The sequence below is a fragment of the Cebus imitator genome, unplaced genomic scaffold (assembly GCF_001604975.1).
Source record: "Cebus imitator isolate Cc_AM_T3 unplaced genomic scaffold, Cebus_imitator-1.0 Scaffold420, whole genome shotgun sequence".
Lineage (NCBI taxonomy): Eukaryota > Metazoa > Chordata > Mammalia > Primates > Cebidae > Cebus > Cebus imitator.
Genome location: NW_016107735.1, coordinates 278636 through 294208, shown reverse-complemented (window position 1 = coordinate 294208; position 15573 = coordinate 278636). Strand labels below are relative to the sequence as shown.

The following is a 15573-nucleotide window of genomic DNA, read 5'->3' as shown; positions in this document are numbered from 1 at the left end:
CGCGGGGGTGGCCCTGGGACCGCACCCCCTCTCGTCCTGGCTGTGTGGGCCCAGCTTTCCCCCAGCGCTGGAGACTCCGAGCCCGGTCGGTCCCACATTCCACGCGAGTTGAATTCCCGCCCGCATCCCGCCCGGGCAGCCGGGATTGCGGGCTCCGGGAGGCGCTCGGGCTCCGAGAAGCGGCTCAGCCCCGCGCCCCTCCCTCCGCAGTACCGCTGCCGGCGGACCAGGATTCCCGCGGGTCCTGGCGGCTGCGAGCGGGAGGCGGCGCGGATTCCCGGCTCGGTTCTGGCGCGACTGCTCACCGCGCCCGCCCGCCCGCCTCTCCTCCCGCGGCTGCCAGCGTGCACAGGGCGCTCCTCGGCGCGTCTGCCCGGTCTTTCCTTCTCCTCCCTGTAGTCCCAGCGTCGCAACTCCGCCAACCTCAGCTGCCCTGAGAGCGCGTCCTGCGCGGCCGGAGTCGGACGGACTCGGGCTTCACGCCTCGCGGCGGCACCCCTTCTCCCCGGCACTGCGGCACAGGTGAGTACCGCGCGGGCGGCTGGGGCTGGGGCGGCGGGCGGCAGCGGTTCTACAGTCCTACGCGAGCCCCCGGTACCCGGCCCCGCTCCGAGGTTCCGGAAGGAGAAGACCTCGAGGTGGAGACTGTGGCTCCGGGGAAAACGCTGCTGGCGAGGGCGCTAGTGAGGGGTGGACATTGGGCCCAGGGGTATCCGACCTGCTCCGTTGCAGCCTTCTCGCTCCTCCCAGCTTGAACGGCTCATCGGCTGTGGTCATGGTGGGGCCACCCCCGGGAGAGGAGAGAAGTTTGGACTCAGGGAAGGACCGCGGGCACTCCAGAAATCCGGCATGCAGGCCGGGAGCTGTCCAGCCTCGCCAGGAGCCCCGGGCTGGAGTTTCCCCGGACTTGCCTGGAGCTTCTGAAAAGGGAATTGAGATGAAGGAGACCTTGTTGGAAAGGTGGGCAGTGGAATTCAGCTACCTCTTCACGCCCCAGCCCTTGAGGACCCCCTGAAGGATCTTGAGTGGAGCTGGACCTCACTGCAGTTCCTCTGTGCCTCCTTACCCGACCTTGGGCCCCAGGCTGAGGGGACTGAGCTGTGTGTTCTCTCCTCTACCCTACACTGAGGCTTGGGTCCCAGGGAGTCTTCAGCTGCCAGTCTTCCCACTTTTCTCTCCTGGATCTTGCCTCAAGTGGATTTATAGCTTACAGGGCCCCGGGGTCCCAGATCACAGAACTGAGCTGGGGGCCCAGCCAGGGGCCCACTGAGCAAGTCAGGTCTGTGGAATAAAGCCTCAGTGTGCGAAAAAAGGTACTGGGGGCTCAGGTGGCAGATGGCATTGGAACGATCCAGGGTGGCTGGGACAGAGTTGACAGTGACAGGGGTCACCCTGGGCACTGACTTTGATCATGTGAGCCCTGAATTGCCTAGGACCGAACAGGGAAGGAGTGGGACAGAGCAGGGCCCTTGTCTGGCCATTGGTCACTGTCCTGAGCAGGCTCCATGGTCCCACCCTACCTGTAAGAGCTGTGATGGAGTTCTGTGTCTGAATCCAGCTAGAGATACTGGGCTTTCCTGGACTCTGGCCCAGGAAATGGTCACCTTGAGACAACCCAGGCCCTTCACCTTCCTGCCCCCTTTCCCAGGCCCAGGAGGTAGGAGGTAGGCTGGGAATCCTGCAGTGAAGTCCCCTCTCATGCCAGCTCTAACCAGGCCTGTGTGATATTGAAGCTTGGGCTTTCAACCTGGAGCTGCCGTCATCTTCCTGGGCAGGAGTAACTCTGATCCACTCTTCCTAGCTCTGGGTTTTCCTTCCTGTAAGTTGGGAATAACAGTAATATAAGCAGCCCAGCTGTCTCACCAAGGTAGGTCAGATAGTGGTGTGAGGCAATGGGGGTATAAAGCTCTCAGATGGGTGCTTACTCTGGTTGTTTCTGTTGTTGCTATTCAGTGAGGGGGCAAGGCATTCCCCTCTCCAACTAAATCTCAGTTTCTTCACCTATAGCATGGGATTGCAGAGGTTTGGACCAGTTGACCTCTCTGGCATTTCTCACTTTCATGGTCAGTGATTCTGTAATCTGTCTCAGTTCCTGTTGGAGGAGGGGAAATGTCTGGACAGTGGACAGAGGTTTCAATGTCCAGCCTTTGGAATTGCCACTGAGGCTGGAAGAACAATGACCAACAGGCACCGTGTTTTTTTTTTTTTTTTTTGTTTGTTTTAATTATACTTCAAGTTCTGGGATACATGTGCAGAATGTGCAGGTTTGTTACATAGGTATGCATACAGGCACGGTGTTTTAACAAGTACTTTAACATCTATGATTTTACTGTACCTCTCAGCCCTGTGAGAGAGCACTGAGATTATCTTCATTGCCTAGATAAGGGACCCAAGATTTGTCCAATGGCACAGGACCTGTGAGTTTCCACTCACCATTCTCCCCATTACCATGGGATGGGGGCCTGTGGAGGCAGCAGCTTTGGCTGGCACAGCAAAGAGAGCCCACAGCCCTGTTTTTAGTAGGTCTCAAGGGCAGGCCAGGGCCTGCCAGGGCTCCTGAATCCATCTTCCCAGGTCTGTGCTGAATTGAGGGGCATTGGCAGCAAAGCAGTAGCCAGGCTTCTAGATTATCAGCTTGTCACCCAGCAAATCAAAGTCCCAGTCCCATCACACCCTTTAGCAGCCCTGTGACTGTGTGAGCTACATTGCCTCTTGGAGCTTAAGTTTGTGCATCTTACAGTGAGAACAATGATGCCTGCTTCTCGGGGCTGCTCTGAGGCTCCACAAATGAAATAAGGCATCCAATTTAGGTGCCCTTTAGATGTTAGATGCTGCCCTGGGGTGGGAAGCAGTTTGAAGTAGGGAAGATAAAATTCCTTTCTCTGCTTTGGAAATTTTAGACCTTCTAAAAGGATATGGGTTTGGTCTTGAGTCAGAATTTTCTCGTATTAGAGTTAAGTTTCCCCCCTGAAGTCTTGACATTCTTCTCAAGATTCTGTTTGGGACACTAGGGCCAAGATATGGCCACTGGCAGAAACACCTGCAGCTGAGCAGCCCCTTCCTCCTGGAGCACCACCTTCTCAGGCCCTCACCCTCAGACCCACAACACATAGGTAGGTATACACACAGAGGTCAGACACCCACCTGATCCATGTAGACACAGAGTGGTGTGGACATGAGAACAGGTGTGCACACACACACACACACACACACACACACACAGATACAACCATGCAATTTAGCACAGGACTGAACATACAGATTCACAATAGGAACACACAGACTCACACCATTAGGTGGAATATTCATAGTCACACAAAGCAACACCCAGTGGTAAATACAGGCATGTGTCTAAACAGGGAGATACACAGAACCCACACATAGGCTGAAATAGGCTCAAGTAGGCACTGCTTTGCTGACACAGAGATACACGAAACCTACAGGCTCTTGGGGCCACAAACAAGAAGACTCTTAGCTGGCGTGCCAAGTCACACACATAGGCACACCGTCATATTCACATACATGAGCACACGGAGCCAGCCATGCACACCCTCTCACCCAGATGCACAGATACAAAGAGGCTCGCCCCACACATCACAGAGACACACAGACATATCCACCCACACCCTGTAAGAAATACAGCTCCGCGCAGGGGATCGGAAAGCAGAGGAAGGGGCTGTGTCCAATCCAGAGTTTGGTCTGCGTGGTTTGATTGTGGCGCTAGTCCCAGGGAAACAGGGAAGGCTTTTCTTTTCATATTTTTTCCCACTCTCCTTGTCTGTGGAGGGCAGCTCCCAGCCAGGCCGCCGCCAGTTTCAGAGGCTCCCGGGCCTCCCTCCCCAGCGGGGCCTCTGCCCAGCCCGCCCCCAGGCAGGATCTGCTTGGGCTTTCCCAGAGCACAGAGGCCTCCTCCAGGCTCTGGAGTGTGACCGAGCGCCTGCTCATTTGATACAGGTCACCGAGCCTCCAGCAGATGGGGCCCTCACTGTGGGGGGTCTCTGAGCCGGGGGCTGTGGGGGGCTGGGAGTGGGAGGGAGGCTCTGCAGGGATGAAGGGCAGGCTACACAATCTCCAGCTTCTTATACTCTTTCTGCAAAGCTCTGGGTTACAGACGTGGGCCCTAGAATACAACTATACTCACGAGGCAGTCGCCATCAGCACCCTGGCGGCCACGTATGCAGGGCAGTATTCCAGACACACATCCCAGATGACAGGGGGGCTAACAATGGCACACCGAGCACAGCTTTGGGAAGGAGAAAGAGGAACAGCCTTGCTCCGCATCTCCTGCAGGCAGCTTTCCCCCTTTGGTTTCTGAGCCTCTGAGCTCTCTTCTGCGAATAGATCAGTTGCTGAGGAGTCCAGGACGGGCTGCGAGCAGGTGCAGTTTCAGACCTCAGGCCTTTTCAGTGCTGGGGGAAGACAGGCTCCAGTATGTTCCACGTGGATTCCTCACAAGTCAGGAATGCAGAGAAGAAGAAAAGAAGAGAGATGGGGCCCATGGGAAGTGCTGCCGGATGGGCTGTGTATCTCAGGGTGCCTCCTGCATGTATGGGCTTTGAGACGCTGAGGCTGGCTGGACCGGCGCAGCACTCATGGGCCACTTCCTTTCCCTCCTGCCAGTCTCCTTATGCCCTGGATCTTGCCTTTTCAGAGCGATCTGGCTTGGCAGTCAAGGGTCGTGGGTTCCATCTTGGCCCTGACTCAGGGCTCCTATTGGGCCAGTGTCAGCCTCCTAACTTCTGTGACCCTCTGTATCCTCATTTGAGAGCTGGGCAATATGGTCTCTGTTGGCTGCTTGAGAAGTTGGGGGTGGGATCACTGCTTGAAGGAAACTTGGAAAGGGAAAGTGTGGTTTGATTTCCCTCTCTGGCCGGCCATCTGGGGTGAGTAAGAGGCTGTGTGAGCAGGAGTGGAACCTGCCTGCTCCCCTAACCAGTTCTTGCTAAAGAGTGTGAGGAGGGACCACGCCCACTGGGGCTTGCTGCCCGCTCATTCTGAGCTGGAATGTGGTTTTGACTGGAAGAGTCTGGCAGGGTCCTGGCTGTCATAAATCCCTAGTCTTAGGAGGGCGCCAGGGTCACTACCTTGGCGAGGGTAGGTGCTGGCTAGACAGATTCATAGTGCTTGCCATCATCCTAAAGCTCTCCCCACATAGAATGAGCTCAACCTTCTGAGCCCTCAAAGCCCCTTCCTCTTTCCCTCTAATCTCAGCCCCTCCAGGTGTCCAATTCTTCTGTCCTTCCTGTGATCTTAGAGCCCAAGGCAGAGGAGAGGATTAGTATCAGGGCTGTTGCTGCCTTTGGCAGAAGAGAAAGGAGCGATCTAACTTATTTAAGTCTCAGGTCTTGGTGAAGGGAAGGAGGGACGGAAGCTGAAGTATCTCTTTGAGATGAATCTTCCCTTGTATTTTCCTTTTCTGCCTCAGCCTCTAAGCTTATGGGTGTGGGTAGGGGTCCTCCCAGTGTGTCAGTAGAATATTCAAATTAGGGGTGGTCAATTGCTCTTGAAATTTACTTTCATTTTTAGCAGAATGTCAGCCTTTGAGCTGGTGTTAATGCCCGCAATCCGGTTATGCAGAACACGCTCTCTGCAAATCGGTAAATCATTAGCAGGGATTAATCACTCTGAAAGGCTGGGGCTACGCTTCAGTCTCTTTCTTTCTTTTTTTTAAACATACTTTTTATCTGGGTGGCTGCAAAATTCACCACCACAGGGTAGGGTGGGGGCAGAGAATGATAATTTAAGTCTTCGTCACCATCATTAGAAGAGTGAGATGCCTTTCTGAGTCTGGGTTGACTTTGTTGTCCAATTGAAGGGTGGTACTAAGGCCGTTTGGGTGGGGTGGGAGGAAGGGAGGGCCGTTTCCTTGAGATTATGGGTGTTATGATGTTTATAATAGTGTGTAGGTGGCTTGGTGTGCTTGTATATATGCGGACTTTATGTTAGCATGCTTGCATGAATTCGTGTGTTTCCATTTTATAGATGCCCATAAGTATTCATGTGCTTGTGTTAGGGTGCTTTTGCTTGGTTTGTATTAGTGTCAGACACTTGGTTTGTGATTGTGTCAGTAATTGCATTTGAGAGTATGTTTTTGGGATACTGTTTTATTGTGTGTGTGAGTACATCCCCTCTGGTGGGAGACCACATCTCACCCTCAGCCTCAGGGTAGCTCCCTAGAAGAAGAAGGTAGAAAGGAGGGAAGTCCCAACCAGCACCTGCTGGGGGTGTGTGTGGCTCAAGGTTGATTTACATATTCATGAGCTAGCTGCCTGTTGGCTTGGGGAACTCTCCTCTTGAAGAGACTCAGTCTGAAACCAAGTGGGAGACCTCTCAGGGCAGATGGAGGAGGTCAGGCTCTCACTGTTAACACCTTTTACTCCCCAGTCCCAAGTATAATGGCTGCCTCCTCCACCCCATGGCTCAGGAACCTCCAACACCCACAGTTCCTGAAACTTGACCTCTGCATAGCCACAGGACACATAACTCTAGCTTCCAATAGGGACAAGAGCGATTTGGCTTCTCCTATCAGGAAGCTGTCAGGTCCTGGACGCTCCTGTGAGGGATCTTGGGGAAGGAAGTTATTCCAGCCAGGGTCAAGCTGATAAATGGGACCATCTTCCCATTCTCTGTTCACATTGGATCAGCCTCCTTGGTCCTCTCTTTCTCCCTAGCTTAATGCAGCCCAGCTTTGGAGTAGTAATTACCTTCACATGACCCAGTAATCATATTCCCTGGGTGTTGAGCAGAGCATGTGTGTATAGGGATGAGGTCACAGGACTTTCCTTTCCCCTCTAGTCACAGAGTGGGAGGTTTGAGGTGGGATTTAATGGGCCCGGTCCTTACATTAACCCACATTTTCTTCTAACCTACCGCATCTCCCTCTCCCAATATAGTCAGCTTGGCTAGCCTGGGCATCACTGTCCACTACTCCCCAGATGGCCCAGGTACTCTGTACATCTGTACATGTGCCTCATTCATCATCCCACTGTATGTCTCTCCCTCCCCTCCATGTAGTAGTCTAGCCTGGAGTCGGGGGAAGAACAGAATGATACAACTACTTACTTGGCTTTTGCAAGGTGGGAAGGTCTTGGGAGAGTTGGCTGGGCTCATTGCTGACCTTTCTCAGCTTTCCTGGGGGTAGCAGGTGGAGGGTGGAAGTGGTAAAGGAGGATTTAGGAATTATATTTTCCCAGGGACCTCTCAGCATCTTTATATATCTCTGGTGGCAGACATCTGTCTGAGCTTAAGGTAGCATCTGCCTAGGCTGGAGACAACATCTGTTTGAGGCTGGAACACCTGGCTGAGCCCAGCACATTATCTGGCCCCGGGACAGCTTCTGTCTGGGCTCAGGACATGTGTTTGAACCTGGCACAACATCTGTCTGGGCTTGGTACATCATCCTCCTGGCCTGGGGGCAATGTCTGAGCCCTGGATGTGTGTTTAACCTGGGGACGACTGCTGGGCCTGTAACAATACCTGCCTGAGCCCAGGGATGCACTTGTCATCACAGATAAAATCACTCCTGAGTCTCAACTTTGGTTTGTGGCTAAACAGAGTGTGTGCAGGGCTCATGTCCCTGTTCTCCTTTCCACTGGGGAAAGGGATTGTAGGTGGAATGCCTCAGTTTACCTTCCATTGTAGGCCCAGTGGCCTGGTTGCTCTGGGTACCTCGAGCACTGGCCAAAGCCTACACCCCAGTGGCTCTGGGAAACCAAAGTCAAAAGAACACATGAGGGGATTGATAGGTTCTAAAATCTGGTGACTGGTCTAGGATGATTCTCCCTCCCTCCAATCCCTCATCCAGATACTTGAGTCAGGTCACAGTGTTCCCACTAAGACACAACTTGGACATGTCATTTGGCACTTGGCTCCCGAGGACCCTTCTATTGTTCCCTGTTATATACATCATCAGGCCCAAAGTCCCTGGTAATCCTACCTCTGCCGACCCTCTGAATCCAGCCACGCTGATCTCTGTTCCTGCAGACACACCGGGCCCTTCTAAGACCCCTTATCTCCGCCCAGATGGTTCTCTGTCCTTGGAACGTCCACTGTCTCTGCTTTACATCCTTCAAATCCCAGCACAAGCTTCACCAGCCCTGGGAAGTTTTTCCCTCTAGACTAAGCCACAGCCTCTGTCCTGCTTCTGCAGTCTATTTGTGCATTAGCCTGTACAGACCTGTACTGTCATTAATTCTTCGTGTGTCTGTGTCTCCCACGGGGCTGTGATCTCTGGGGCTCTGGGTCTGGATCTGCTTCATCTCTGTCCCCCAGCACCCAGCTCAATTCCCGGTCCATAGTAGGCACCAATAAAGAATGCCTGCTGAAGGACCACAAGTTATGCCGCTGTGATCTCATTTCCTTCTTTTTTTAAAATGGGGGGATAAAAGGGATACTATAGACACTGGTTTTCAGCCTCAGAAGAAATGGGCTTCAGAGAAGAAGGCATGTCTTTTTCATACCTGGTGGGTTGACTGTAGTCAAAGGGGCTGGGTAATGGACCCAGAATGCCTTGGACAAGAGCCTGATGAAGCTGTGTCCTGCCCAAGATTCTTTATCTGTGACCAAGATGAAGATATATAGGCTGGTAGGACTCGATGCATTTGCTGCTGACAGGAGCGGGACAGTGCAGTGAAGGTCAGGGGGCAGCAATGAATCCAGACATAATAGCTTCTCCGCGGGCTGCAGGGATGGGACTAAGTCTAATAAGGAGGACTGTGTTGGGCAAATGTCAGGACCTTGACCTGGGTCCAAACCCAGCTCCTCGAGGGCAGCTAGAAGAACAGAGGCCTGGCTTAGCTCGAATGGAGAGGTTAAAGGGGTCCTAGGTATGTTTGTCTTGCCAGAGAGGGAGAGTCACAAAAAGTGTTATCAGTATCAATGCTGTGTCCAGAGCAAGCTGCTCTCACTGGTCAGGACATCCTGGCACCTGACCAGCTTCGGAGGGACACGGATCCCTAGGAATGTGTATGGGAACAGAGACCAGAGTAGGGGGCCATGTGGAACTGTGACAAGGTAGCTGAGAACTGAATGTCCCGAGGACATGGTCTCTGCTGTTGTGGTTTTTATTCCACCAAATAGGAATATCTCTATGGTTTTTGCCGATGATAAAAACAATACAAGCTCATTTGTAAACACTAGAAACATAGTATACAAGATAGAAAATGGAAGTCCTCCATCCGGCTCTCTGCCTCACTCCTCATAACTACTCCTGTTGGCTCTGTCTTTCCAGAACTTGTTTGTGCGGACACACAGTACTTAATAATAGTGGTTTAGGTTTATCGAGGGCTTATGAAGTGCAGGTACTGTGCTAAGTTCTTCTACCAGAGTTTACGCCTTGCACCTTTACAAAAACAATGTGGGTTAACTGCAACTATTATTCTCATTTTACAAATGAAGAAACTGAGGCTCGGAGAGTTGAACTCAAACTTGCCAAGGTTATCTAGGTAGTAATCTGTATAGATATCTATGGATATATTATGTACAGAAGATGGAACCCCAGTGTATATGGTGTTTTTTAACTTTTTTTGTTTTTGTTTTTTGATACGGAGTGTTGTTCTGTTGCCCACGCTGGAGTGCAGTGGCACGATCTCAGCTCACTGCAACCTCTGCCTCCTGGATTCAAGCAATTCTTCTGCCTCAGCCTCCCAAGTAGCTGGGATTACAGGCACCTGCCACCATGTCCAGCCAATTTTTGTATTTTTAGTAGAGATGGGGTTTCACCATGTTGGCCAGGCTGGTCTTGAACACCTGACCTCAGGTGATCCACCTGCCTCGGCCTCCCAAAGTGCTGGGATTACAGGCGTTAGCCACTGTGCCTGGCCTGTAATTTGTGTTTTTAAATTAACAATGTATTTTGGATGTGTGTCTTTTTTTTTGTACATCTCATCCACCTTACCCTTTTGAAATGGCTATATAGTATTTGTTGTGTTGATGCACTGTAATTTATTTAAACTCTACTGATGGACATTGAGATTGTAACTTCTGCCTCTTGCATGTCTGCAGGGCTGTCCTGGGCCCCAGGGAGTAGATAAACTCTTTGTGACCCGAAGGAGCAGAATTCAGATCAAGCCATGGACATTTTAAGGAGCCAGGGTTTGGGTTCCCCATTCTAAGGACCACCTTGTCACAGACTGAGCTCCCTGACTCTGGAGGAATTGAAGTAAAGGCAGAGTAGCTTCTCTCAGGAATGCCGCAGGAGGATTTGTGTATTAGGCTGTGGTTTCGGGGGAGTGTTGGGTGGGGCCTGAGGTATAGGGGAAGGAGCGCTGGTTTTACAGCTTGGAGACCTGCTCAAGTCCCTGCTGCGGCTCCTGGCAAACCTCCCAGTGCTTCAGTTTTCCCCATCTGTAAAATGAAAAGAGAGTACCCCAGTAGTTCAGATCATGGGCTTAGAGACAGGCAGAGCCGATGCTGAGTAAAGGCGCTGCTTCTTACCAGCTGTGTGACCAGGGGCAATTTGCTGAAAAGTAGCCATACTTTTCTCAACTTTAACACAGGATTACAGTACAAATAGTTGCGTGTGTATGTGTGTGTGTTTTGAGACAGGGTCTCACTCTGTTGTCCAGGCTGAAGTGCAGTGACACGATCATAGTTGGCTGCAGCCTCCATCTCCCGGGCTCAAGTGATCCTCCCCCCGAGCCTCCTGAGTAGCTGGGGTGCATCTCTACAAAAATGTTTTGTAGAGACAGGACCTCATTAGGTTCCCCAGGCTGGTCTTGAACTCCTGGGCTCAAGCGACCTTCCCACCTGGGCCTCCCAAAGTGTTGGGATTATAGGCATGAGCCACTGTACCCAGTCTACAAATAATTTGTCCTTCCACTTTAATTTTTTTTTTTTTTTTTGAATTTTGAGATGGAGTCCTGCTCTATTGCCTAGGCTGGAGTGCAGTGGTGTGATCTTGGTTTACTGCAACCTCCGCCTCCTGGGTTCAAGCAATTCTTCTGCCTCAGCCTCCCAAGTAGCTGGGATTATAGGCGCCTGCCACAACATCCAGCTAATTTTTTTTTTGTATTTTTAGTGGAGACGAGTTTTCACCATGTTGGCCAGGCTGGTCTGGAACTCCCGGCATCAGGTGATCCACCCTCCTTGGCTTCCCAAAGTGCTGGGATTACAGGTGTGAGCCATTGTGCCCAGCCTCAACTAATATTTTTGATCACCTCTTTTGGGCCAAGCATTGAGGGTATAGCCATGAAAAAGACAGACAAAGCCACTGTCCTCAGAGAATGTACATTTTAGAAGAGGAGGGAAGAAAATCAGACAGGAAACAAATACTTTCGCAGAAGATGTCTAAAGATTGTAGTAAGAGTTTTGAAGAGACCGTGTCGAATGCTATGATAGAGCTGCTGGAGAGGCCTAGATGCAGTGGTTGAGAAAACCCCCTCTGAGGATGTGATGTGGGAGCTGAGGCTTGGGGATGAGACGGGCCAGTCATGCTGAGAGCCATGGAAGGAGTGTCCTGGCAGGGAAGACTGTGAGGTGCCAAGGTGCCCTTGTATGTCCAAGGAATAGGAGGTGGCTGGCATTGCTGGAGCAGAGTGGCAGAGGAGAGAGCAGCCAGAGCTGAGGTCCAAGACGGAGGTGACTCACACCTAGCAGGTCCTTGTAGAACGCGGCCGGGAGTCTGACATCCTGCTAAGGGTGAGTTTCGACCTCTTAGGGTTCTCATGAGGGTCCAATGAGATATGCATGTTTGGGTTTCCCCAGAAGCAGATCCCGAGATGAGGATTTGAATGCATGCAGGGAAGTGATTCCAGGAGATGCTGGTAGGGAGTGGGCCTGTGAGATGTCGGGGAGGGGAGGAAACCCACAGAGGGAGGCTCATGGAGCAAGTTGCCAGTTACGCTCTGGGCCACTGAGGACCGCTGGCCGCCTGTGTTGAACACAGTGCTCACAGTTACCCCACTTGCTAGATGAGGGAGGCAGGCCACTTATCTACTGACATGTCAGTCATTCTGGGGTTGGGGTGGAGGTTAATTCTCCAGCACTCTGGGCCTGCCTCGGGAGGACAGAGCAGGCTCCTGGAGACCAGAAGAAGCCCGCAGGCAAAGATGCAGCTGCAGGCAGTTGGAAGTCGGGCTGGAGTACACCGAAATGGTAGGGCCTGGAGGAATGGGGGTGGAGTGCCAGCATTATCTGCTACTCATGGAGAGCTTGTGGCTTAGGAAGCACCCAATCGATGATACCAATTATGACTGGTGTTATTAATGGTAGTTTTACTAATGATTATTGTTATTGTGAGGGTTAAACTGGAGGATGTTAATCATAGCTCACATATATTGGGTTCTTACAGGTGCCAGCAGTAAGCACTTTGAAGCACTTTACATGCTATCTCATTTCATACCTGTAGTAGCTAGTATGTAGGAGAATGCGTGGTGTGTAGCAGGCAATCAGCAGATGGTGGTTGATTCTTCAAACTTGGAAGTTACAGAACTTCAGGTGATGAATCTGGGACTGTTCAATGGACTCCTAGATACTGAGCATTCTTGTCCCCAATCTCCTGAGCTACAGGCAACCTCCCTGGTGCCTTGAGATGCTGACTCAGCAGAGAAAGATGTTAATTCCTACCTTGGTTTGCATACAATTTACACATATTTATTTATGAGTGTCTTTGATTAATGTCAAAGTGCCTATGTGATTTTTCTGCCAGCCTTCTGGGCCCTGCAGGGGCATGGCCGGCATGGATGTGGCTGCAGGCTCCATGTGAGCACACGGGGGTTCTTGGGTGGGTTGAAAGTGGCAGCCACGGGTAGCGTCTGGCAGTCAGAGAGGGTATAGTGAGCAGACTGGAGCCTGGTATTCTAGGGTGATTTGGGCAGCTGGTGTGAGTGGGGAATGTCTGTTAGCATGTGGCAGGGTCCAGCCAAGGGGCTGAGGGCAGGTCAGAGCTCCAGGCACTGGGGCGAGTGACTGTGGGGACACAGTGGGCCATGGTCTTGGAGGATCCTGGGTGGTGGTCACACTTTCTGAGTGGGAACCAAGTGCAGGTTCTAGGACTCATGGTGGTGGGAAAGGCTTCCAAACGAGGCAGAGTTCAGAGGCTGTCTCTGCAGAGTGCCTGACGCCTGGAGCTGCCCAGGGCAGGAGTCCTCTGTTTCAATGCTCTGAGAAAGGCAGCACTCTCTGTAATCAAGGCCTGGGACAGGAATTAAGAAAATCTGGCAATCAGCAAGAATTTTCTGTGTGCTGGCAGTGCCCAGCCCTGTGCCTGGAACTGTGGAGAATATCAGTCCTAGCCTGCAAACTTTGGCAGCAGAACTGGTGAGATAAGGAGGGAAGGGCAGGCCCCGACCTTGGCGAAGGCTCTGTGCCTGGCACCATATGATACTTACATCCATTATCTCCTTTAATCTTCACAAGGGCCCTGACAGGCAGTGGCTGTCTTATCTCCTCATTATAGAGGAGAAGCAGAGATCAGAGAGCTATAGTAACTTGCCCAAGGTCACACAGCAAGTGAGTGGAGGAGTCTAGATTTGAATCCGGCTCTGTTTCATTCCAGAGCCCAAGCACTTGACCAGTTTATTCTGCCTTAGCTAGATGTAAAATAAGGATAAAACCAACATCATTTTGTTTTCGTGAGTGAAATGGGCTCAAGTGTGTGGACAGCTTAACATGGTGGCTGGCACACAGTAAGTGCTCAGTAAAAGTATTTTGGTTTTTTTTTTTTTGAGATGGAGTTTTCCTCTTGTTGTCCATTCTGGAGTGCAATGGCGTGATCTCAGCTCACCACAACCTCCATCTCCTGGGTTCAAGCAATTCTCCTGCCTTAGCTTCCTGAGTAGCTTGAATTACAGGCATGTGTCACCACGCCCGGCTAATAGTAAAAGTATTTTTTTTCTTAAGTGGCACATCAAGGATTCTTAAATCCTGGTTCATTGAGCCTACTGTTTGCGTGATACTGTGTTTTTTGCCAAGGCCAGTTGGGAGAGCAGATGGTTGGGAACGGAGCATGACCTCTGCTGTGGGTTGAGTGAGCCCTTGCCAAGCAGGGACACTGATGGCCATCAGCAGATGGGTGGGACCACCTGCCAGGCCAGAGCCCCTGTTGGCTCAAGACCAGCCCTGGATCAGGTAGGGACACTGAGGCTGTCTGGTCAGGATTGTCTGGCTATACGTGTGTGTGTGTGTGTGTGTGTGTGTGTGTGTGTGTGTGTGTTGTGTTGTGTTGTGTTTATGGACTTGGTGAGGGTCCTAGACTGGAGAAGGAGAGACAACTTTGAGAAGTGGGGAGCTCTCTCAGCAGGCAGTGGTCAGAGCCCTTTCTTATTTCCAGCTACAGAGATCGAAATCAGGTGACAGAATGAACTATGTGAAAATGTGTGGGCAATCACTCCTGGCAGAGGGAAGAGCAAATGCAAAGGCCCTAGGGTGGGAATGAACTTAATATATACATCCACCTTCCACAGTAGCTGTAGAGACAACACTGGCTCCAAGTCTCCAGTATTTGAAGTAGAGGAGCTAAGCGGGGGCAGGATTCATTCATTCCTTCAACAAAGCGCCTGCTTTGTGCCAGGCACTATCCTAGATGCCAATGGCTAACACTTATTGAGTGCTTACTGCTTCTAAGCTCTTTATGTATATTGTCTCATTTAGTCTTCACAGTACCACATTGAGTTGGGGAAGTTTGGGGAGATAGTTGGTCTTCCTCTGATTCCTCCACCCTCTTCCCATCTCAGCCACCTCAGGCACCCAGTATGTATCACCCAGGAAGTCCAGGACCTCCACAGTAGGTGAGGTGGGGCGGTTCTGAGAACATGATTGCTGCAGGGTCTTTTCTGTCCTGGCTGGGACCTGCCTCGGATCAGGCTGTGAGCCTCCTGGGAGCCACCCAATAGATAGGCTAGAAAGGGTGGGGTACCCTCCAGCCAGACCTCCCTCAGAATGTCCCCTCCCAGGGGCCTGGCTCCCAGTCATACCTTCCCTGTCCTCTCTGTACCACTCAGCTCCTGGCCTCCCTCCAACCCCTCTGTATAGCTTAAGCCCTGTTTTTGGATTCTGCCTAGGGAGCCATGTTCCAGGTCAGGGCTGAGACTGCTGCCGGGGAGAAAATAAAAAATTCCATTTTCTGATGGGGCAGTCCCCGAACACTCCCTGTGGCTTCACTAACTCTGCTGGAGGCAGCAGGGAGGTATGCACCGTGCCTGGCTCTTTCTGTTCTTTCCTCAGGACAGGGGCCTCAGCGAGGGCAGGCTTTTCAGCTCCTGACTGCCCACCTGTGCCTGTGTACCCAGCTTGTGCCCATGACCTGGGCGCCTCACCCTCTTCTGGAGGAAAGGGGACAGAAATGACTAAATAGAAAATTGCTCAAAATTCAGAGGTGTGGAATGGATCTGGCAGTTCCAATAGTCTTTGGTGAATAGATACACCTGGCAAAGGGGGTTTTCCGGGTAGGGTAAAGGAAAAGGAAGGTCTTGTATGGTGGGCTATGCTAACCTGGAAACCATGACTCCACTTGTCATTCCATTCATCTGTCTATCCATCTATCCAACCATCCATCATCCATCCATCCATCCATCCATCCATCCATCCATCTATCCCTTCATCTCTCCATCCATCCATCCATCCCTTCATCTCTCC

The 15573-nt window shown here is 51.7% G+C and overlaps 1 long non-coding RNA gene across 1 annotated transcript in view; it reads left to right on the top strand.

The window, feature by feature from the left end:
• Positions 1–40: 40 nt before the first annotated feature.
• LOC119468382 overlaps positions 41–15573 on the top strand; it is a 74968-nt gene continuing 59435 nt past the window's right edge. The window contains exon 1 of the long non-coding RNA XR_005197053.1: positions 41–522. This is a non-coding gene — a long non-coding RNA (uncharacterized LOC119468382). The remainder of the gene's footprint in view (positions 523–15573) is intronic.